Source organism: Microcaecilia unicolor, chromosome 1 (assembly GCF_901765095.1).
Source record: "Microcaecilia unicolor chromosome 1, aMicUni1.1, whole genome shotgun sequence".
NCBI lineage: Eukaryota > Metazoa > Chordata > Amphibia > Gymnophiona > Siphonopidae > Microcaecilia > Microcaecilia unicolor.
The window spans coordinates 597,039,841-597,061,944 of record NC_044031.1 but is presented as its reverse complement, the minus strand read 5'-3'; the positions used below and the strand labels follow the sequence as shown (position 1 = coordinate 597,061,944).

Below are 22,104 nucleotides of genomic sequence, written 5' to 3'. Positions count from 1 at the left end.
AGCGTTTCGCTGCTTCTTCAGGGTCTCGGGCTGCAACCAAGGATTTTCAGCCTGCATTTGCTTCACTCCAATCTCCACGGTTCTTTGGAGGACAATTCCAAAAGAATAAGAACCATATCTGCAGTGGCCAGATCAGAATCATGGTTCCGCGGTCTTGCTTGAGTTTCAACAAAGTCTTTCCCACTAGAGGAATGGGAGGATATGCATACGGAAGGCCTGTTCCCCCAATGAAGAAGGAAGGCATTTGACGCTAGTCTTTCATGAGCCTGAAGCCTGGAACAGAACTGTTGGACATTGTGATTGAGTTGAGTGTCGAAAAGATCCACCGAGGGGGGTGCCCCATGCTCGGAAGATGTTGCGGGCTACAACCATGTTCAGAGACCACTTGTGAGGTTGCATTATCCTGCTCAGTCTTTCGGCCAGGCCGTTGTTTATGCCTGCCAGATAAAAGGCCTGGAGAAACATAGCATGATGGCGTACCCAGAGCCACAACTGAACCCCTTCCTGCCATAGAGGGCGAGATCTGGTGCAACTTGATTGTCAAATTGGACCGAACTGTCCACCATTGAAGAGAGCGCATAAGCTCCGAGGACACCAGGATGACATCCTCCAAACTTCATGTGGCTTGATACCACTGAGAAGCCAGTGTCCATTGAGCAGATCTCAATGTGAAGACGTACCATGGGTGTAACATACTGTGGAAGCCATGTGGCCCAACAATCTCAACATCTGCTGAGCTGTGACCTGCTGTGATGCACGAACCTTGGACGCAAGGGAGAGAAGGTTGTCGGTATGAGTCTGTGGGAGGAAGGCTCGGACATTCTTCGTATTGAGCAGGTTCCTATAAACTCCAATTGTTGAACTGGATGGAGATGGGACTTGGGGTAGTTTATTACGAACCCTAGCAGTTCCAGCGCCTGAACAGTCATCCACATTGACTCCCGAGCACCGTCTTCCAAGGTGCTCTTCACCAGCCAATTGTCGAGATAAGGGAACATATGCACTCAGCCTGCTTACGTAGCAATGCTGCGACTACCCCAAAACGTATTCTAAAACCCCTGGGAGCTGACGCAAGGCCAAACGGTAATACGCGGTATTGAAAGTGATGTGTTTCCAGCTGAAATCGAAGATACTTCCTGTGAGCTGGAAGTATCAGGATATGACTGTATGCATCCTTTAAGTCCACAGAGCATAGCCAATTGTTTTTCTGAATCATGGGAAGAAGAGTGCTCAGGGAAACCATCTTGAACTTTTCTGGGACTAGGAATTTGTTCAGGGCCCTCAGGTCAAGGATGGGACACATCCCCACAGTCCTTTTTCTGTACAATGAAGTACTTGGAAAAGAATCCCTTCCTTTCTTCCTCTAGTGGACCGGGTTCGACCGCACAGGCCATTAGAAGGGCGGAGAGTTCCTCTGCAAGTACCTGCTTGTGCTGAAAGCTGAATGAGTGAGCTCTCGGTGGGCATCCCTCGATCCCTGCCCATCAAAGATAGTGCAGCAGGCAAGTATGGACCTTATAGAAGGTGCCACAAAAATTGTGAACACCTCTCTTTCTAATGGGCAATTACCAACAGCATTAAAAAGGGCAGTGGTTCGCCCTTGCTGAAGAAAAACAACCTTGACCAAGACAGACTTGAAAATGACAGGCCAGTATCCAACATCCCTTTTCTAGGGAAACTCATAGAACAAACAGTCTGTGTTGAACTTAATGAATGGCTAGAAAAGAGTAACTGGCTAGATCCATGTCAATCTGGATTCAGACCTGGTTATGGAACAGAAACTGTCCTTGTATCCCTGCAAGATGATCTTCACAGAAACCGAGACAAGGGATTTGCCTCGATGTTAATACTGCTAGATTTCTCAGCAGCTTTTGACACTGTGGATTATGATATCTTGCTAGCACGACTGACAGAAACAGGTATCAATGGAACAGTACTTGCCTGGTACAGATCCTATCAGACAGGCAACAATCCATAATGATTGGCAGCAACTCATCACCATCATGGACACTGACCTGTGGGGTACCACAAGGATCGATGGAAAAATTAGGTTCTTACCTTGGTAAGTTTCTTTCCTTTAGTCATAACAGATGAATCCATTACAAGTGGGTTGTGTCCATCAACCAGCAGGGGGAGATAGAGAGCACTGAAAAACCATAGTGCCTCATGGCCAGCTAGCTCCATCTGCCTCTTCAGTATTTGAAGCTTCCAAAGCAGTGTTACACTGCAAAGCATAACAACATGAACTTTCCTCACAGCGGATGAACGCCCCAAAACCGGAGCTATAATTCAAAGGAGGGCATGAACTCACCCTCCTGTAACTGAACAGAAATCCTGAAGACTGTTTTCCAACTTCTCCCAAGGAGGGAACATATCTACAGGAAAAACTGAACATAAAAGTTACATGAATCACATAGAGGCATATTTTCAAAGCACTTTGGGAGGCTAAGTTCCATAGGTTTCTATGGAACTTTGGGAGGCTAAGTGCTTTGAAAATGAGCTTGATAATGAACCACTGAGGGAGGGCTCATGGATTCATCTGCTATGACTAAAGGAAAGAAAATTACCAAGGTAAGAACCTAATTTTCCCTTCCTTTTCATCAAGCAGATGAATCCATTACGAGTGTGATGTATCAAAGCAATCCCTAGATAGATTGGGAACAAGCCACACCACGCGCCAGCACTTGTGCTCCAAAATGCGCGTCTCTCCTGGCAGCCACATCCAGCCTGTAATGTCGGGCAAAAGAGAGCTTCGAAGCCCAAGTAGCTGCACTACATATCTCTTGAAGAGAGAGTGCTCCAGTTTCAGCCCAAGAAGAGGAAATCGCTCTTGTGGAATGTGCCTTAAAGGCTTCAGGCGGAGGCCAGCCAGATAGCAGATATGCTGAAAAGATAGCTCTTTGAGTCAACGGGCTATAGTGGCCTTAGACGCTGGAGACCCTCTGCGCGAACCTGACAAAAGAACAGAAAGATGGTCAGAGGTCCTGAAGGCATTTGACATGCGCAGATATTGCAACAGAGCCCTTCGCATATCCAGAAGGTGCAACTGCCCATAGGCTTCTGGAAACTCCTCTTTAGAAAAGGAGGGCAGGAAAATAGGCTGGTTTAGGTGAAACGCTGAAACCACCTTAGGCATGAAGGAAAGCAACGTACGTACCATTACTCTGGACTCTGAGAACTGCAGAAATGGGTCTCGACAGGACAGCGCCTAGAGCTCAGATACCCGTCTCGCCGATGTCACGGCCACCAAAAAGACAGTCTTTAAGGTCACATCCTTCTCCGAAGCTCGCCTAAGAGGCTCGAAGGGCGAACACTGAAGGGCCTTTAAAACTAACCCCAGGTTCCAGGCAGGACATGGGGCCCGCATGGGAGGGTGGAGCCGAAGCAACCCTCTAAGAAATCGTGTCACATCCGGGCAAGCAGCCAGAGAGAGGCCAGCGACCTTCCCTCGAAAACATGCTAAGGCTGCCACTTGAACACGCAGGGAATTATAGGCCAAGCCTTTTGTAAACCATCCTGCAAAAAGTCAAGTATCGGTGAGACAGAAGCTCGCATGGGTTTGATCGCTTTAGAAGCACACCAAGCTTCAAATTGGCGCCAAATCCTGGCATAAGCCACGGAAGTGGAACGCTTGCGGGCCTGCTGGAGAGTGGAAATGACTTTACTGGAATATTCCTTGTCTCTCAATTGCCATGCCATAAGACCAAAGCGGCAGGCGTCCTCCATGGTCACCGGGCCCTGTGACAATAGGTTAGGTACCAGAGGTAACGGAAGGGGATCTTCTACCAGCATCCGCCAGAGGTCCGCATACCACGGCCTCCTGGGCCAATCCGGGGCAATGAGAACCACCTCTCCTTGGTGGAGTCGAATCCGCAGGAGTACTCACCCTATCAAGGGCCACAGAGGGAACACATACAGGAGGCCCTGAGGCCAGGGTTGAGCCAAGGCATCCAACCCTGCAGAGCGAGGATATCTCCATCTGCTGTAGAAGCATGGGACTTTGGCATTTGTGCTTGACGCCATAAGATCCATTACGGGCTTTCCCCATTTGGCACATATCCGCAGGAATAATTTGTCTGCAAGTTCCCACTCCGCTGGGTCGATTTGATTCCTGCTCAGATAATCGGCTTGCACGTTGCTCTGACCTGCAATATGAGCTGCTGACAGAAATGGCAGATGAAGCTCGGCCCAGTGGCAAATCTGCGTGACCTGCACTGCTAGTGCTAAGCACTGAGTGCCTCCTTGGCGATTTATGTAGGCCACTGCTGTTGCTTTGTCTGACAGAACTCTGACAGCCAATCCTTCCAGGGTCAAATGAAAGACCAGAAGCGCCTGGAAAATCGCTTTCAACTCCAAGCGATTTATGGATCACTCCGACTCCTCGGGTATCCAAAGACCCTGGGCATGCCTTCCCCAGTAATGTGCACCCCAGCCCTTCAGGCACGGGGGAAACCACCCTATGTGAATCAAGCCTTGCAAGGTCTCCTCTACCGCTGCCCATTTGGCGGCAGAACCGCATCGGCACTCCACAAACACGTCTCTTATTGGGGCATTGAATTCTATTCTGTAGCCTTCTCTGATCAGGTCCAAGACCCACTGATCTGTGGTAATCTTGGCCCACTCCTCGAAAAAGAGGTAAAGTCATCCTCCTATCACAGGAATCGAGGATGGGGGCGGCGCACCATCATTGAGAGAGTCGCCCTTGAACTCCAGGTCTTGAGCCTGCTGCTGTGGAACGTTTGTCCGAGCAAAAGGAGTTCCTCTGCTGAAAACGGGCATGCGAAGTGAACCTAGCAGAATGCCCCGGGCGGTACCTTCTAGCTTCACGGAAGCGAGGTCTGTAAGAGGAGGGAACCGCCTGACCCTTGGAAGAAGGCCGCGGCCTATCCTCGGGTAAGAGCTGGGGTTTGGCATCCCCAGGCCTTTCACAATTTTCTCCAACTCCTCACCAAACAGGAGAAGGCCTTGAAAGGGCAATTTCACCAACCTTTGCTTAGAGACCATGTCAGCTGCCCAATGCCGTAGCCACAGAAGACTGCGAGCCACCACCGCTACAGCCATCTGCTTAGCCGAAGCTCTGACCAGATCATAAAGGGCGTCAGCCAAAAAAGACAAGGCCGACTCCATCCGCGGTGCCACCTCCATAAGGGGCTCCGTTCCATCTCCGGGCTGTTCCACTGCCTGTTGTAACCAAGCGAGGCAGGCTCGGGCAGCGTAGCAGCTGCATGCAGACGCCCATAAAGATAGGCCTGAAATTTCAAAGGACCGTTTCCTAGCTGCCTCCAGGCGATGGTCCTGCATGTCCTTCAGGGCAACTCCTCCTTCCACTGGGAGGGTAGTTTTCTTTGTCACAGCCGTGACCAGGGCATCCACTTTAGGCACTGCTAGGCGCACCAAATGCTCCTCACTTAGATGGTATAATTGCCCCATAGCCCTGGTGACTTTCAAAGGTCCCTCGGGGTCAGCCCATTGAGCCGTGATAAGCTCTTGGATGGAATCATGCAAAGGAAAGGCTCGAGCAGGCTTCTTAGTACTTGCCATCCTCGGATTACTGGAGAAGGTCTCAGTACTCTAGACTGCCTCAATCTTGATTGACTGCACTTTTTGTCCTTTAGATTGTAAGCTCCTTTGAGCAGGGACTGTCCTTCTTTGTTAATTGTACAGCGCTGCGCAAGCCTGGTAGCACTTTAGAAATGTTAAATAGTAATAGTACTCCCAGGGTCTTCTACAGAGAGGACCTGCAAGGCATCAGTAATAAGCTCTGGGAGCTCCTCGTGGTGGAAAATCCTCACCGCAGAAGGATCATCCGGATCCGGAGGGAATCCTGCACCTTCTTCTGGCTCTCCAGACCACGAAGGCCTGCGAGACCCCTCAGAGTCCTCACATCCCGACCAAGGGGGGGGGGGGGGGGGCGCCACTTTCTGAAGGGGAATCCACCCTTCTGCGCTTGTCTTGCGGCCATCTGTCAGGGGAAAACGCGCCTGACGGTAATCCAAGGCCAGACTCCACTGGAGGGGATATAGAAAGCAGGGCATTATGCAGCAATAAAACAAATTGAGGGGAAAATGGCTCACCCTGGCCTCCCTGTTCCAGTCTGGGGGAAACAGCTCTTTTATTAGCATCCACACGAGGCGCCCCTCCAGGCTCAAACCCCTCCGCCTCAGCGGGGGTCACGCCATGCTGTTCCAAAATGGCACCTGCTGCTAGCTCCATGGAGCGGAAAGGAACATCGGTCGTCATGCTCAGGCCAGCTCTACCATCTGAAAAGCATGCCTTACAGAGCCACGCTGCACATTTGCACTTGCCACAAACGGAACAGCGCTTAACTTTCTCAGCAGCCATCGCCGAAAGCGGCGGAAATTCAAAATGGCGGATTCGCGCCAAAATCGTCCCAAACGCGGGCCCTCCCCGGAGGAGCTACAAAATGCTCTTACCTCACCAGACCGAGTCTCCGGTCACGCTGCACAATCAGAAGAAAACCTCTTTTTTTTTTTTATAACGCTGTGAGGAAAGTTTGAGGCAATAGCGAAAGAGGCAAATTTCCAACTCCAGAGGATCAGTAGCGTGGGAAAGGCAGGGAAAGGGCGAACCTATGTGCCTGCATCCACAGCGTGGGCAAAGACAGGGACAGGGCCTGCCTATTTGTCTACTTCCACATCGGGGGGCCGAGTAAGGCAGGGAAAGGGCTAACCTATTTGCCTTTAAAATGGGCACCATCAGCCACAACACCCCTGCTACAACTGGCAAAAGCACAGGAGCCACCCCAGGCAGATTTTCTGAAGGAGCTTGAACAAGCTGCAACCACCCTGCTGGTGAGATAGAGAATACTGAAGAGGCAGATGGAGCTAGCTGGCCATGAGGCACTATGGTTTTTCAGTGCTCTCTATCGCCCCCTGCTGGTTGATGGACACAACCCACTCGTAATGGATTCATCTGCTTGATGACAAGGAAACTGTCACTTATTCTGTTCAATATCTACCTCAAGCCACTGGCTGAGCTGATTCGATCAATGGACACTCAGTTCTACATCTATGCGGATGATGTGCAGCTACTTATACCCATTGAACCTGACTTACCTACAAGCCTTGAATAAACTGATTACCTGTCAATTCAAGAATGGGCTAAACACAACAAACTTTGCCTGAACCCAAGTAAAACCGAGCTTCTCTGGGTCCCTAACACAAGTGGATACATACCTGACATCAAAATCCCTTTTGGGAAGTTTGAACTCCCCCTCAAATTGCAAGTCAGGAACCTTGGAATACAGTTAGATTAAACACTTACTCTGATTCCCCAAATCCAAGCAACCTTCAAGAGCTACTTCTACCATTTGCGACAGCTACACTGCCTCTCTCCTTACATCGAGAAGGTAAATCTTATCCCAGTTGTGCATGCCATGGTAACATCAAGACTGGATTAGTGCAAAGCACTATACAATGCTCTGACTACAAAGGGACTGCACCAGCTCCAGTTGATTCAGAGCAAGACTCATAGAAGGTTGCAAACGACGTGACCACATCACACCATTTTTGCAAAAATTTCATTGGCTACCAGTACAATACAAGGCTAAATTTAAAACTCTATATCTGATCTTCAAGGCCCTGAAAGGAAATGGCCCCAAAAGAAAATGGCCCCGAGTATCTGAAGAATAGGATGATCCTCCACACACCACCAAGAACACTAAGGTCCTCCCAAAGACTCTCACTAACTACACCCTCTCCAAAAGACATTATACGATGTGATACCCGCAAGCGAGCCTTCTCCGGAGTAGCCCCCACACTCTGGAATGCATTGCCTGAAAGGCTCTGCTTAACACAAGACTACCTCTACTTCAGGAAACAGGTGAAAGCTTGGCTCTTCAACCAAGGCTTTAACAGAAGAAGTAACTAACTTGTCAGTCTCACTCACACACACACACAAGGATTGACTCGAGCTGCACATACTGCAGCGGGACATGTTTATCCAATCCTACCCTAGCTGAGATAATATTCAACCATCTCTCTGACCTCACGTGCAACTTTCTTCAAATCAATCACCTTACTTTCTAATTCTTCCTACTTTCTTACTCATCTATATGTTACAACTTTGCCTTACCCTTCACTACCAATTATAATGTTCTAGTACATATTGCGTTGTCATTGCAAGTAGTATACCATGCCATACTTTGTATTGTTTGAATATTTTTACTGCTCTAATTGCCTCCTGCTCATGTTTGATCTATTCTTACTGTACACCACCTTGAGTGAATTCCTTCAAAAAGGTGGTAAATAAATCCTAATAAATAAATAAATAAATTGAGAGTGTATCTTATATGGACTATTTGAAGAACCCATCGGTCGGAGGTTATAAGAGGCCACCTTTGGTGAAAACATTTTAACCTCCTTCCAACCGGCAAATTGTCTGGAATGGACACTTTGACTGCAGCTATGCTCTGCTGGAGCCAGTCAAAAGCTCATCCCTTGCTTTTGCTGTGGAGAAGCAGGGGCCTTGGGCGCACACTGTTGATGAGAACGAGCGTGCCGGGGCTGAGCCTGAACAGGCTGGCGAGCAGCAGGAGCATACCTATGCCTAAAGCAGGAATAGGGAGTGCTCCGTGACCCACCAAAATACCTCCTGGATGAGGAGGTGGCTGCAGAAGACGTCTGGCTGGAGAGAGAACACATAGCCTCAGTGTGCTTTTTTTATCTAGTCAGCAACCTCTTTGATTTTCTCTCTGAAAAGATTATCCTCCCGGCAAGAGGCATCCGCCATTCTCTGCTGGACCGAATTGTCCAGGTCAGAAACATGCAGCCAGAAGAGTCTGCACATTGCTATACTCTGGGCAGAGATTCTGGATGCCATGTCAAAAGTGTCATAAGTGCCCCTGGCCAAGAACATGCGACATGCCTTCTGCTGCTTGATCAACTTGTGAAAAGGCTTGGCCTGCTCTGTAGGGAGCGTATCAACCAAGTCATACAGCTGCCTCATTGAGTTCCACAAGTAGACGCTCGTGAAGAGCTGGTAAGACTGAATACGGGCGATGAGCATAGTGGCCAGACACATCTTTCTCCCAAAAAAGTCCATGGTTCTAGTTTCTCTACCTGGGGAAGTCGAAGCACAGTCCCTAGTACTCCTGGCTTTTTTGAGAGCGGCATCCACCACCACCATGGAGTTATGGGATAACTAAGGCCTCACCAACCCAGGTTCTCCTTGGATTCGATATTGGGTATCAATCTTCTTCGGGACAACAGGGACAGACAGAGGGGATGCCCAGTTCCGTATGAGGACTGCCTTGAGTACCTCGTGGAGAGGAGCCATCACTGCCTCCTTAGGTGGAGCGGTGTAGTCCAGGACCTCGAGCATCTTGGCCCTGGGCTCATCTACCACTTCTATGGGAAATGGAATGGTCTCTGTCATTTCTCCTACAAAGGAGGTAAAGGAGAGGTGGAGACAGTCTCCTCTCAGGTGGAGGGGAAGGCTCAGAAGAGATCCCATAGGACTCATCGGAGGAAAAGTACCTGGGATCCTCTTCTGATTCCCACAAGCGCTCCTCTTCAATATCGGACAACACTTCCCTCAAGGATGTCCAGGCCAGCCTCAACATGGAGGATCCATGTCCTCGAGAATGGTGTCAAGGTGTCTGCACCTGCCTCGACTCCGGCGAAGCATCCTCCACCGAAGCATCCTCCACCAATGTCGAAGGAGAGCCAGAATGGGTGGCAATCGATACTGGAGCCACAAGTGGCACCGGTGCCGAAGGCCACACCACGGACTCAGGGCCAGTCGGGGCCACAGTGGAAGGCATGGCAGGTGCAGGCACCCCCCGATGCACATCGCTGCATTAAGCCTAATAACATACATACATAGGATATCAGTTTAGAATGGTTAGATGGTATTTACATGTGAAAAGATATTTTCTCTGAGGACAAGCAGTCTTACATTCTCACAGTATAAGAAGGAATTTGTATAATGTACAAGTTCTTCCTTACTAATTTGAAGATGTGTGATGATAACTAAATGATTATGGGAGAAACTAGCTCTGTCTCATGCAGTGCCATAAGGTGAACAAAATATAATGGAAGCTGGACATGGTTCTAAGGCTCGCAGCCCATCAACTAATATCTTAAGAAATAAAAAACAAATGCACCACCTTTCAGGTCAGATTGCTTGAGTTTACAAGAGTTGAGAGGCTCAAAATGGAGGCTTCCGTTAGCTGGTTAAAATTACACTGTTTCTAAATAAGACTATAGATGATTTTATGGGAGACTTCAATTGAAGAAGGTTTTGTAGAAAACATGGCCACTAAAGACTGGGCAAACATTGTATCCCACTTAAAAGTTAGTGAACAGGACAAAGTGTAGATGGACTGTTGGTGTTCCCCAGGGATCTGTCCTCGGACCCCTTCTCTTCTCTATCTATACCTCTTCCCTAGGCTCACTGATCTCATCTCATGGCTTCCAGTATCATCTCTACGCTGATGACACCCAGTTCTATCTCTCCACTCCAGATATCACCTCAGAGACCCAGGCCAAGGTATCGGCCTGCCTGTCCGACATTGCTGCCTGGATGTCCAACCGCCACCTGAAGCTGAACATGTCCAAGACCGAGCTCCTCATCTTTCCACCTAAGCCCACTTCTCCTCTTCCCCCACTCTCTATCTCAGTTGATGGCACCCTCATCCTCCCCGTCTCATCTGCCCGCAACCTCGGGGTCATCTTCGACTCCTCCCTCTCCTTCTCTGCGCATATCCAGCAGACTGCCAAAACCTGTCGCTTCTTCCTTTTCAACATCAACAAAATTCGCCCTTTCCTCACTGAGCACACCACCCAAACTCTCGTCCATGCTCTCATTACCTCACGCCTCGACTACTGCAACTTGCTCCTCACTGGCCTCCCACTCAGCCATCTATCCCCCCTTCAATCCATTCAGAACTCTGCCGCACGTCTTATATTCCGCAAGAACCGATGTACTCATATCACCCCTCTCCTCAAGTCACTTCACTGGCTTCCGATCAGATACCGCATCCAATTCAAGCTTCTCCTCCTTACTTACAAGTGCACCCGGTCTGCTGCTCCTCACTACCTCTCTACCCTCATCTCCCCCTACGTTCCTGCCCGTAACCTCCGCTCACACGACAAATCCCTCCTCTCAGTACCCTTCTCCACCATTGCCAACTCCAGGCTCAGCTCATTTTGCCTTGCCTCACCCTATGCTTGGAACAATCTTCCTGAATCCCTACGCCATGCCCCCTCCCTACCCATCTTCAAATCCTTGCTTAAAGCTCACCTCTTCAATGCTGCATTCGGAACCTAACCTTTCGAACATATAGGTTGCCCCAATCTGTCTGACCTTTCAGATTATCTGTACATTTGTCTTTTAGATTGTAAGCTCTTCGAACAGGGACAGTCCTTCCATGTTAAATTGTACAGCGCTGCGTAACCCTAGTAGCGCTTTAGAAATGTTAAGTAGTAGTAGTAGTACTTAAACTGAATTAGGTTTCAATCCAGACTGAACTGCGGATGAAGTAGTCTAGCATTTTGGAGGGAATTCTAAAACTGTGCATTGATAAATAGGCACCTGGTAGGAACTTATTCTATAAAGGAATGTAGGCACTTACTTTCCTTTATAGAATACTAGCATAACATCAAAAATTTGTGCCTACAAATTAGGCATGATCACTTATGACAGCCATACAGCTAGGATAAGTGTTCCGTCTAAATGCTGGAGATATAGAGTACTATAAGTTATGTGCACAAGTTACACACATAAATGTGAGTCTTGCCCATTCTCTGCCCAGACTCCACCTATATCTGTACACCTACTGGTAACTATGAGCTATGCAAGACATATGCATATTTATAGAATAGCACTTAGGAGGATTTCTGGCATTTACACACATGCGCATATATATACATGTATATGCCATTGTTCTAATCATTTACGCATATAATTAGTGCATATATGTTAGCACATACTATGAACAATAACCACATGTGTGGTTAGTGTAATAAAGCAAATCTTGCCAGAAGGAAAATCTTTCCCATTTAAATCATAGGCTGGACTAAGCCTATGACTTGTAAGTGTAGAGCAAGTGTGATGAATGCTTAGAAACAATTTATTATACTATTGTAGCTGTCTTTCTGTGCAGGAGCTTCATGGAAATAGGATTAATAAAGCACTGGATCCTAGATCTTAAGCCAAGGGAAGGAAAGTTGAGATATTAACTGTAGTAACTACAAATTATGATTAACAAGTAAGCCTATTGATTGAATTGTTACTAACCAGAGCTACAAAATTAGATAAAAAAAAAAAAATCAAAACTCTTTTGTTTAGCAAATTGAATTAGAAATAAATATGTTGCTATAATAGTATGGTTTAATGTTCTTTTGCTTACGGAACATTCCTAACAGGAAGCATTAGGATTTCCCATCCAATCTTACAACCTGTTGTAAGCAATTTGTTACCTTTTTCTTGTTCCAGAAGACAATCTGGGGAAGTGCTGTATGCGTCTCTGAACATCTGCATGTACCCAAGGGGTACATACATCCTACAGGTGAAGATGGATAATGAAAGACATGCTCTGAGCCTTGCCTCTCTGTTCAATATAATATTTTAACAATAAATGTGGTTCTAACCTGTTCTCTAACTCAGGCCAAGCAAGTATGATGATTATTATTATTATTTGCTGCATTTGTATCCCACATTTTCCCACCTATTTGCAGGCTCAATGTGGCTTACAATGATGACGTTTAAACTTACCTTTACTTTATTTCTTATTAGTCGCCAGCATTCCCATACTGAGTTCAGCGCAACTTACATCAAGAGATCATAAGTACATAAGTATTGCCATACTGGGAAAGACCAAAGGTCCATCAAGTCCAGCATCCTGTTTCCAACAGTGGCCAATCCAGTTCACAATATACCTGGCAAGATCCCAAAAATCTACAAAGCATTTTATACTGCTTATCCCAGAAATAGTGGATTTTCCCCAAGTCCATTCAATAACGGTCTATGTACTTTTCCTTTAGGAAGCCGTCCAAACCTTTTTTAAACTCCGCTAAGCTAACCGCCTTTACCACATTCTCTGGCAATGAATTCCAGAGTTTAATTACACGTTGAGTGAAGAAAATTTTTCTCTGATTCGTTTTAAATTTACTACATTGTAGCTTCATCGCATGCCCCATAGTCCTAGTATTTTTGGAAAGCGTAAACAGATGCTTCACATCTACCCATTCAACTCCACTCATTATTTTATAGACCTCTATCATATCTCCACTCAGCCGCCTTTTCTCCAAGCTGAAGAGCCCTAGCCTTTCCTCATAGGGAAGTCGTCCCATCCCCATTATCATTTTTGTCGCCCTTCTCTGCACCTTATCTAATTCCACTATATCTTTTTTGAGATGCAGCGACCAGAATTTTATTTTATTTATTTATTTAGATTTTGCTCATACCTTTTTCAGTAGTAGCTCAAGGTGAGTTACATTCAGGTACTCTGGATATATCTCTGTCCCAGGAGTGCTCACAAACTAAGTTTGTACCTGAGGCAATGGAGGGTTAAGTGACTTGCCCAAGATCACAGGGCGCAGCAGTGGGATTTGAACCTGCCACCTCTGGATTGCAAGACTGGTGCTCTAACCACTAAGCCACTTCTCCACCCAATATTCGAGGTGCGATCTCACCATGGAGCGATACAAAGGCATTATAACGTCCTCATTTTTGTTTTCCATTGCTTTCCTAATACCACCTAACATTCTATTTGCTTTCTTAGCCGCAGCAGCACACTGAGCAGAAGGTTTCAACGTATCATCAACGACGACACCTAGATCCCTTTCTTGGTCCGTGACTCCTAACGTCGAACCTTGCATGACAGTTATAATTCGGGTTCCTCTTTCCCACATGCATCACTTTGCACTTGCTCACATTAAACGTTATCTGCCATTTAGATGCCCAGTCTCGTAAGGTCCTCTTGTAATTTTTCACAATCCTCCCGCGATTTAACGACTTTGAATAACTTTGTGTCATCAGCAAATTTAATTACCTCACTAGTTACTCCCATCTGAAGTCATTTATAAATATGTTAAAAAGCAGCGGTCCCAGCACAGACCCCTGGGGAACCCCACTAACTACCCTTCTCCATTGAGAATACTGACCATTTAACCCTACTCTCTATTTTCTGTCTTTTAACCAGTTTTTAATCCACAATAGAACACTACCTCCTATCCCATGACTTTCCAATTTCCTCTGGAGTCTTTCATGAGGTACTTTGTCAAACGCCTTCTGAAAATCCAGATACACAATATCAACCTGCTCACCTTTATCTACATGTTTCTTCACCCCTTCAAAGAAATGTAGTAGATTGGTGAGGCAAGATTTCCCTTCACTAAATCCATGTTGACTTTGTCTCATTAATCCATTAATCAAGTACATTGTTATATTTTAGGCTCGAGACATTTGAAGAGAAAAAGACATTTTAGGCTGGAAGTATTTGTAGGAAAAATTTACATTGGGCGCTGTATTCATTGTTCCTCATTTCCTAACACGTTTTTGGAACAGATAAGTCTTCAACTGTTTATGGAAGATTCCGTTCTCTGATACTGATCTTACTGTTGCTGGTATGTTGTGCCAACATTTTGCCGATAGGTAGGATAAAGCTGTTGAGTATACTGTTTTAAATCTGTCACCTTTTATTGATAGAAATACCAGGTCCTGAAGATTTCCTTTTAGTCTTCTTCTCTTTTCAGGTAGCATTATCCAACGGTTTACGTAGTCTGGCATTTTGCCACGTAAAAATGAGTGTATCATGGTGCGGAGTTAAAAATCCCTCTTGCTTCAAACTGTAACCAGTGTAGTGTGAAGTACAAACAGGACTATTACACCCAATTGACCAATTCTCTCAGCGCCAACCCTCGTCATCTCTTCGCCACCCTTAACTCCCTCCTTAAAGTGCCCTCCGCTTCCAACCCCCTTACCTCTCACCTCAATCACTGGCTGACTACTTCCGCGACAAGGTGCAAAAGATCAACCTTGAGTTCACTACCAAGGCACCTCTTCCTCTTCACCCTTCAACCCTCTCCCTCAACCAACCAACCCAGGCCTCTTTCTCCTCCTTTCCTGAGATCACCGAGGAGGAAACCGCCCGCCTTCTTTCCTCCTCGAAATGCACCACTTGTTCCTCTGATCCCATCCCCACCAACTTACTTAACACCATCTCTCATACTGTCACCCCCTCCATCTGTCATATCCTCAACCTCTCTCTCTCCACTGCAACTGTCCCTGACACCTTCAAGCAAGCCGTAGTCACACCTCTCCTCAAAAAACATCACTTGACCCTACCAGTCCCTCCAACTACCGCCTCCTAACCTTCCTCTCCAAAATACTTGAGCATGCTGTTCACAGCCGCTGCCTTGATTTTCTCTCCTCTCATGCCATTCTCGATCCGCTTCAATCCGGTTTTCGCCCTCTACACTCGACAGAAACGGCACTCTCTAAAGTCTGTAATGACCTGTTCCTTACCAAATCCAGAGGCCACTACTCCATCCTCATCCTCCTTGATCTATCCGCTGCTTTTGATACTGTCAATCATGATTTACTTCTTGCCACACTTCCTCATTTGGGTTCCAGGGTTCTGTCCTCTCCTGGTTCTCCTCCTATCTCTCCCACCGCACCTTCAGAGTACACTCTCATGGATCTTCCTCCACCCCCATCCCGCTCTCTGTTGGAGTTCCCCAGGGATCTGTCCTTGGACCCCTTCTTTTTTCAATCTACACCTCTTCCCTGGGCTCACTGATCTCATCTCATGGTTTCCAGTATCATCTTTATGCTGATGACACCCAGCTATATCTCTCCACACCAGACATCACTGCGGAGACCCAGGCCAAGGTATCGGCCTGCTTATCTGACATTGCTACATGGATGTCCAACCGCCATCTAAAACTGAACATGTCCAAGACCGAGCTTATCGTCTTTCCATCAAAACCCACTTCTCCTCTTCCTCCACTCTCTATCTCAGTTGATGGCACCCTCATCCTCCCCGTCTCATCTGCCCGCAACCTCAGAGTCATCTTCGACTCCTCCCTCTCCTTCTCTGCGCATATCCTGTAGATAGACAAGACCTGTCGCTTCTTTCTCTTTAACATCAGCAAAATTCGCCCTTTCCTCTCTGAGCACACCACCCGTACTCTCGTCCACGCTCTCATTACCTCTCGCCTTGACTACTGCAACCTACTCCTTACTGGCCTCCCACTTAGCCATCTATCCCCCCTTCAATCTGTTCAGAACTCTGCTGCACGTCTTACATTCCGCCTGAACCGATATACTCATATCACCCCTCTTCTCAGGTCACTTCACTGGCTTCCAATCAGATACCGCATACAGTTCAAGCTTCTCCTTCTTACCTACAAATGCACTCAGTCTGCAGCCCCTCATTACCTCTCTACCCTCATTTCCCCTTACGTTCCCGCCCGTAACCTCCGCTCACAGGACAAATCCCTCCTCCACCACCGCCAACTCCAGGCTCCGCTCATTCTGCCTCGCCTCACCCTATGCTTGGAATAAACTTCCTGAGCACTTACGCCAAGCCCCCTCCCTACCCATCTTCAAATCCTTGCTCAAAGCCCACCTCTTCAATGTTGCTTTCGGCACCTAACCTTTATACCTTTCAGGAAATCTAGACTGCCCCTATTTGACTGACTGTACATTTGCCCTTTAGATTGTAAGCTCCTTTGAGCAGGGACTGTCCTTCTATGTTAAATTGTACAGCGCTGCATAACCCTAGTAGCGCTTTAGAAATGTCAAGTAGTAGTAGTAGTAGTAGTTATTCTATCATATTTTGATTTACAGAAAATTACTCTAGCTGTAACATTCTGTACTGTCTGTATCTTTTTTCTAATTGATATTGCACAGCCTATATATAATACATTGCAATAATCAATCTATGCAAGAATGAGAGATTGCACCAATAGTCTAAAATTGTCTCAACTGAAACAATGACATATTCTCCTAAGTTTCTTTGAGCATGCTGAAGGCTTTTTAACCATTTGCTGACATTGTTTGTCAAAGATTAGATATCTATCGATTGTTATCCCTAGGATTTTCAGTTCTTTTTCTAATTTCAGTGGTTTTCTATTGTAGTGTAGTTGTATGTTTAATACACCCATGGTAGGTGCTGTGATTACTAAAATCTTTGTTAAGTGACAATTCAGTTTAAGATTCCGACATGATGCCCATTTGTCAGCCAGCGTCAGACTATGGTTAACCAGTACATTAGCAACATCTTTGTCTTAATGAAACGGAAGGCATAGTGTTATGTTGTCTGCATAGGAGAAGCAGTTAATTCCCTTTCTCTCCATATAGAAACCCAGGGTGGACATCAAGACACTAAATAGGATTGGTGACAGTCGGGATTCCTGCGGCACCTCAGTGTGTGCTATCCATTCCTTAGATAGGGTTATACCCTGTTTCACACTAAGATCTGAGGAAACCTCTTATCCATTCCAAAACTATGCCACTAATTCCTAGGGATTCTAAGAGTTCCAGGAGTATCTTGTGGTCTACTATGTCAGAAGCGCTTGAGAAGTCAAACTACATCAATGCTATTTGATGGCCAGTACTCACAGTTGTCCTGAATTCGCGAATTAAGGTCCCTAGTAGTGTCTCTATACTGCAGTTTTTTCTGAAACCAGATTGTTTTTGATGTAATAGATTGTAGTGTTCCTTTAAGTTTGTTAATTGTTCCGCGACTATACTTTGATTTTGACATATAATGGTATTGAAACCACCAGTCTATAGTTGGTGACATCTTCTAAGTTTCCTTTCTGATTTTTAGGATGGGGTAAGTATGATTTTGCCAAGTTGTCTTGGAAAAGAGCCTGCATTTAAGAATTCTTTTATCCATGTCATTCCTAGCACGAGATAGCTTCCTGAGGGGTTTTTCAGTTAGTAGACTGGGCCGGTATCTAATTGGCATTGGCCCTTTGAGTATTTTAGTATTAATTTCTTGAACTTCTCTGTTTTGATAGATGAAAAGTTTGATCAATTTCTATCTGCTGCACATTCTCTTTTTCTGTATTATAAGCTCTCTGCTGGAGATAATTTCTTCATAGTCATTGAGATTTACTGCATTTTCTTTTACTGCTTTTCTTGCATTTTTTATTTTGTCCTTGAAGTGTTGCGCTAAATGGTTTGCAGTGGGTAGAGTGGTTGTTGTTCTAATAATTCTTCTGGGCTCATTAGGTCTTCTGTTATCTGATATAGTTTATTTATATCTGGCCTACCTTTCCTATTTTTTCAGAAAAGTACTATTGTTTAGCTAATTTATTTTGAAATGTGTATATATGTACCATTCTTCTCCAGTCCTCTCTGGCTGTTTTACTCTGTGTTTTCTGCCACATTCTTTCCAGTTTCCTATAGGATTGCTGCAGTTTTAGTAAGGTTTCATTAAACCAATGTTCCGTACTCCTTTTTGTGACCTTTTCAGTTTTTTAGGGGTTATTTCATTTACCTGTTAATTTCCTTTCCTTGAATCCTGCTAGACCATCTAAATAAGCGGGTTAAGTCCCCTGCAAGAAGATGGAGCCAGAGGCCTTTCTATGGTTACAATGAAAGTGGTTTACATATTATATTCAGATACTTACTTTGTACCTGGGGCAATGGAGGGTTAAATGACTTGCCCAGAGTCACAAGGAGCTGCAGTGGGAATTGAACCCAGTTCACCAGGATTAAAGCCTACTGCACTAACTACTAGGCTACTCCTCCACTCATCCAATAGGTCTTATTGGTTCAAAATGAATAGAAATCTCTCCAGCCCTTGGACAGCTAAGTGTGGTGTATACAAGGCTCTCTTATCTTAATTAATATTATGATGGCATCGTTAGGAGCAGAACTAGCTTCTTAAGGCATTTGATTCTTTGTTTATGCAGACAATATCACTATATTCACACCTTTTCTAAATGATACAATGTCTATTTACCTAACATAAACACGAGCCTATAATTGATAGAAAATTGGGTACTTTCACATTATTTAAAATTGAATATGGGGACTTCATTCAATTTTACTCCAGTTTCAAATTTACTACTAGAGGGAAATACCTACACCTTAAAAATCACAACTATAAATTTTTTGAGTAATTGTTGATAATTTTTGAATCTTTGAACCACAGTTACAAGCAGTGACTAAGAAAGGTTTTTTTGATGCTAAGAAAACTGAGATGTATTTGAAGTTATTTTGATCAGAAATTTTCAGATTGATGGTTTAATATTGTCATTTTTAGACTACTGTAACATAACATATATGGGTTGCACAGAGAATGTACAAACTAAAGACCATTCAAAACACAGCAGCTTAATCGCTGTCCTCTGTATCAAAGTCTGACAGAGTAACACCACTATTTGCTAAATTACATTGGGATATTTTCAAATTATGTACTTTGGACTTTTTAATTTTGTAAGGCCATGCTCCAGGCTTTATGCTTATAGAAATAGAATATGTTCATCCAGACACTATCTTGAGCTTTCCTTTCCAAAACCAAATTAAGTAGTTTACAAGATCTGTGTTGGCCTTATCTTTTGCCTAGTACGCAGCCAAATGGGTGCCCAAGATGATATCTAGAATGATTATATATTAGGAGTAAACAACACCAATTATAAATTTTGTTCAACTTTAAACATTTTGGAGGCACATGTAGATCGTAATCTCTCTATGGAAACACAGGTAAATAGTGTGGTTATAAAAGCCATGTTTTTATTTAAAAAAAACTATGACAGATTAGAAAATTCTTGGTTCTGCAACAATTTAGGTCAGTGGTACAGGCTCTGATTTTATCCAGCTGGATTACTGTAATATTGTGTATTCAGGCTGCCACAAATAGTTACTTTAAAAACTAAAAACAAAACATAGCAGCCCACTTGATTTTTTTCAGCTCATAAATTTGACAGACACCTCTGATTGTGGATCTCCACTGGTTACCTGGGTAAAATTCAAACTATGCATAATGATTTTTAAAATTCTTTATGGTCAAGCTCTACTATATCTGTGCAATTTATTATTACCTTTATATACCAGAAGGAATTATGCTACACCTAATACTAGGTTATTAAATTTTCCGTATGCTAGAAGGCTTAGATCTAAGCATTTGTTAACATTAACTTTCCTGTATCAGGCTGCTGACAATTCTTCACCAATGTACTTAAAGACCGATATATAATTATTCAGTATTTAGAAAAAGTTTTAAAATCTTTGTTATTTCTAGAATGTGTGTCTTGAATTGGCTGAGAATTAGTTTTAACCGTACTACCTATAGTTTGCCTAGTCTCTTCTATAGTTATCTGTATAGAACTCAGAGGATTTTTGCAGAATATAAGTGAGATGTGATGTGATGTTAATTATGAGAGCAAGTGTCCGGAATCTAATTCCATCATTAAACTCAGGCAGGCATTCTGACAAGCAGAAGGAATGGGTGAGAATCCAACAGAACATACAAAAACAGGAGAAAAAGCTCTTTAAAGAAGTTGATCAGCAAACAAGGATAAACAAGTGGCAAATGCACAAATACAGTGGGAAATATGAAGTATTACTTCAAGAACCACACTTGGATCAAGTCTGGACATAGGAACGGTTAAGAGGAGGTGAACTGAAACCTAAGGATGAGAGATTGATAGTTGCAACTCAGGACAGCAGATTACTGACGAGATGGTTCACAGCAAGCATATAGAAAACTAGTACAACTGACATTTGTAGATTTTGTAAGAAAGAGCAGGAAACAGTTACTCATCTCACGGCTAGCTGCAAAGTGCTAGTGGCATATAACATTTTTAAATGGAAAGGCACAAGGTGGCAGGTCTCATTCACTGGAACTCTGTAAATATTACATCAGTGTATCAGAACAGCATGGGGATCATGACCTGAGAGAATTGTGGAAAACAAAAAGGTTATGATCACCTGGGGCATACGCATCCTAAGAGATAAAAAGCTGGATGCAAGAAAGCTGTACATAGTGGTAAAAGAGAAAAACACCAGAATGGCATTAATCAGAGAGATGACAGTCTGCGCGATTACTCTGTGAATTGCGTGGAGAAAGAAAAGATCCTCCGAGACCAAGAAAATGTTACAGAAAGATACAGAAATATTTCTCATCATTTTGGGTACCATAAGTTTGACCAAAACGAATTTCCAAACACACTTGGATATACAGGCTTCATCTTATAAACTCTACTACTAATCATTTCTATAGTGCTACTAGATGTACGCAGTGCTGTACACTTGAACATGAAGACAGTCCCTACTTGAAAGAGCTTACAATTTAACTAGGACAGACAAACAGGACAAATAAGGGATGACAATTACTAAGGTGGGAATGATAAAACATACATGGGTACTGTACAAGTGAATAGGAGTTAAAAGCATCATTAAAAAGGTGGGATTTTAGCCTAGATTTGAAGACGGCCAGAGATGGAGCTTGACGTACTGGCTCAGGAAGTCTATTTCAGGGGAGGAGTGTAGGGAGAGATAAGAGTGTAAAGGTGAGGAGCTCAAGAGTGAATGCACTTGTAAGGCAATAAGAGGAGATTGAATTGTATGCGGAAACGGATAGGGAGTGAATGAAGTGACTTGATGAGAGGACTAATATGAGCATAGCGACACTGGCGGAATATAAGTCATGCAGCAGAATTTTGAACAGATTGAAGGGGAGAGAGAGATGGCTTAGTGGGAGACTCCAGATTGAGGGCACTGGCTCCTGGTAGAGTACTGACATTTAGGATCAGAATAATTGTTTGTCATCCATAATGATAGTCTTCTGTATCTGAAATTATACGTCATATAGTACATCCCTGGGCAGACATTGCTTTCGACTGTTTCCTTGCAGCATGATATCTCCTTGTGAGAGAGGCTCACCTCTCAGTTAACTGTGCATGGTCAGTTGCTGGACCCAGGCTATGGAACTCTCTTCTTCACTAAAAATGAAGAATGATTATTTGAACTTTAGGAGGGGCTCAAAAGCTGTTTACACAAGCATTCAGTTTAAGCGCTTATTTGGTGTTTCTTTTAATTGTTTATGTGCCATCTGCAGAATAGTATACTAGATCTGCAGACTATACTACTTAGCATTTCTATAGCGCTACTAGGGTT

At 44.6% G+C, this 22,104-nt stretch overlaps 1 protein-coding gene across 1 annotated transcript in view; it reads right to left on the bottom strand.

Moving 5' to 3' along the window:
• KHDRBS3 (KH RNA binding domain containing, signal transduction associated 3) overlaps positions 1-22,104 on the bottom strand; it is a 443,659-nt gene that overhangs the window by 1,513 nt on the left and 420,042 nt on the right. The gene's annotated exons all lie outside the window — the stretch shown is intronic.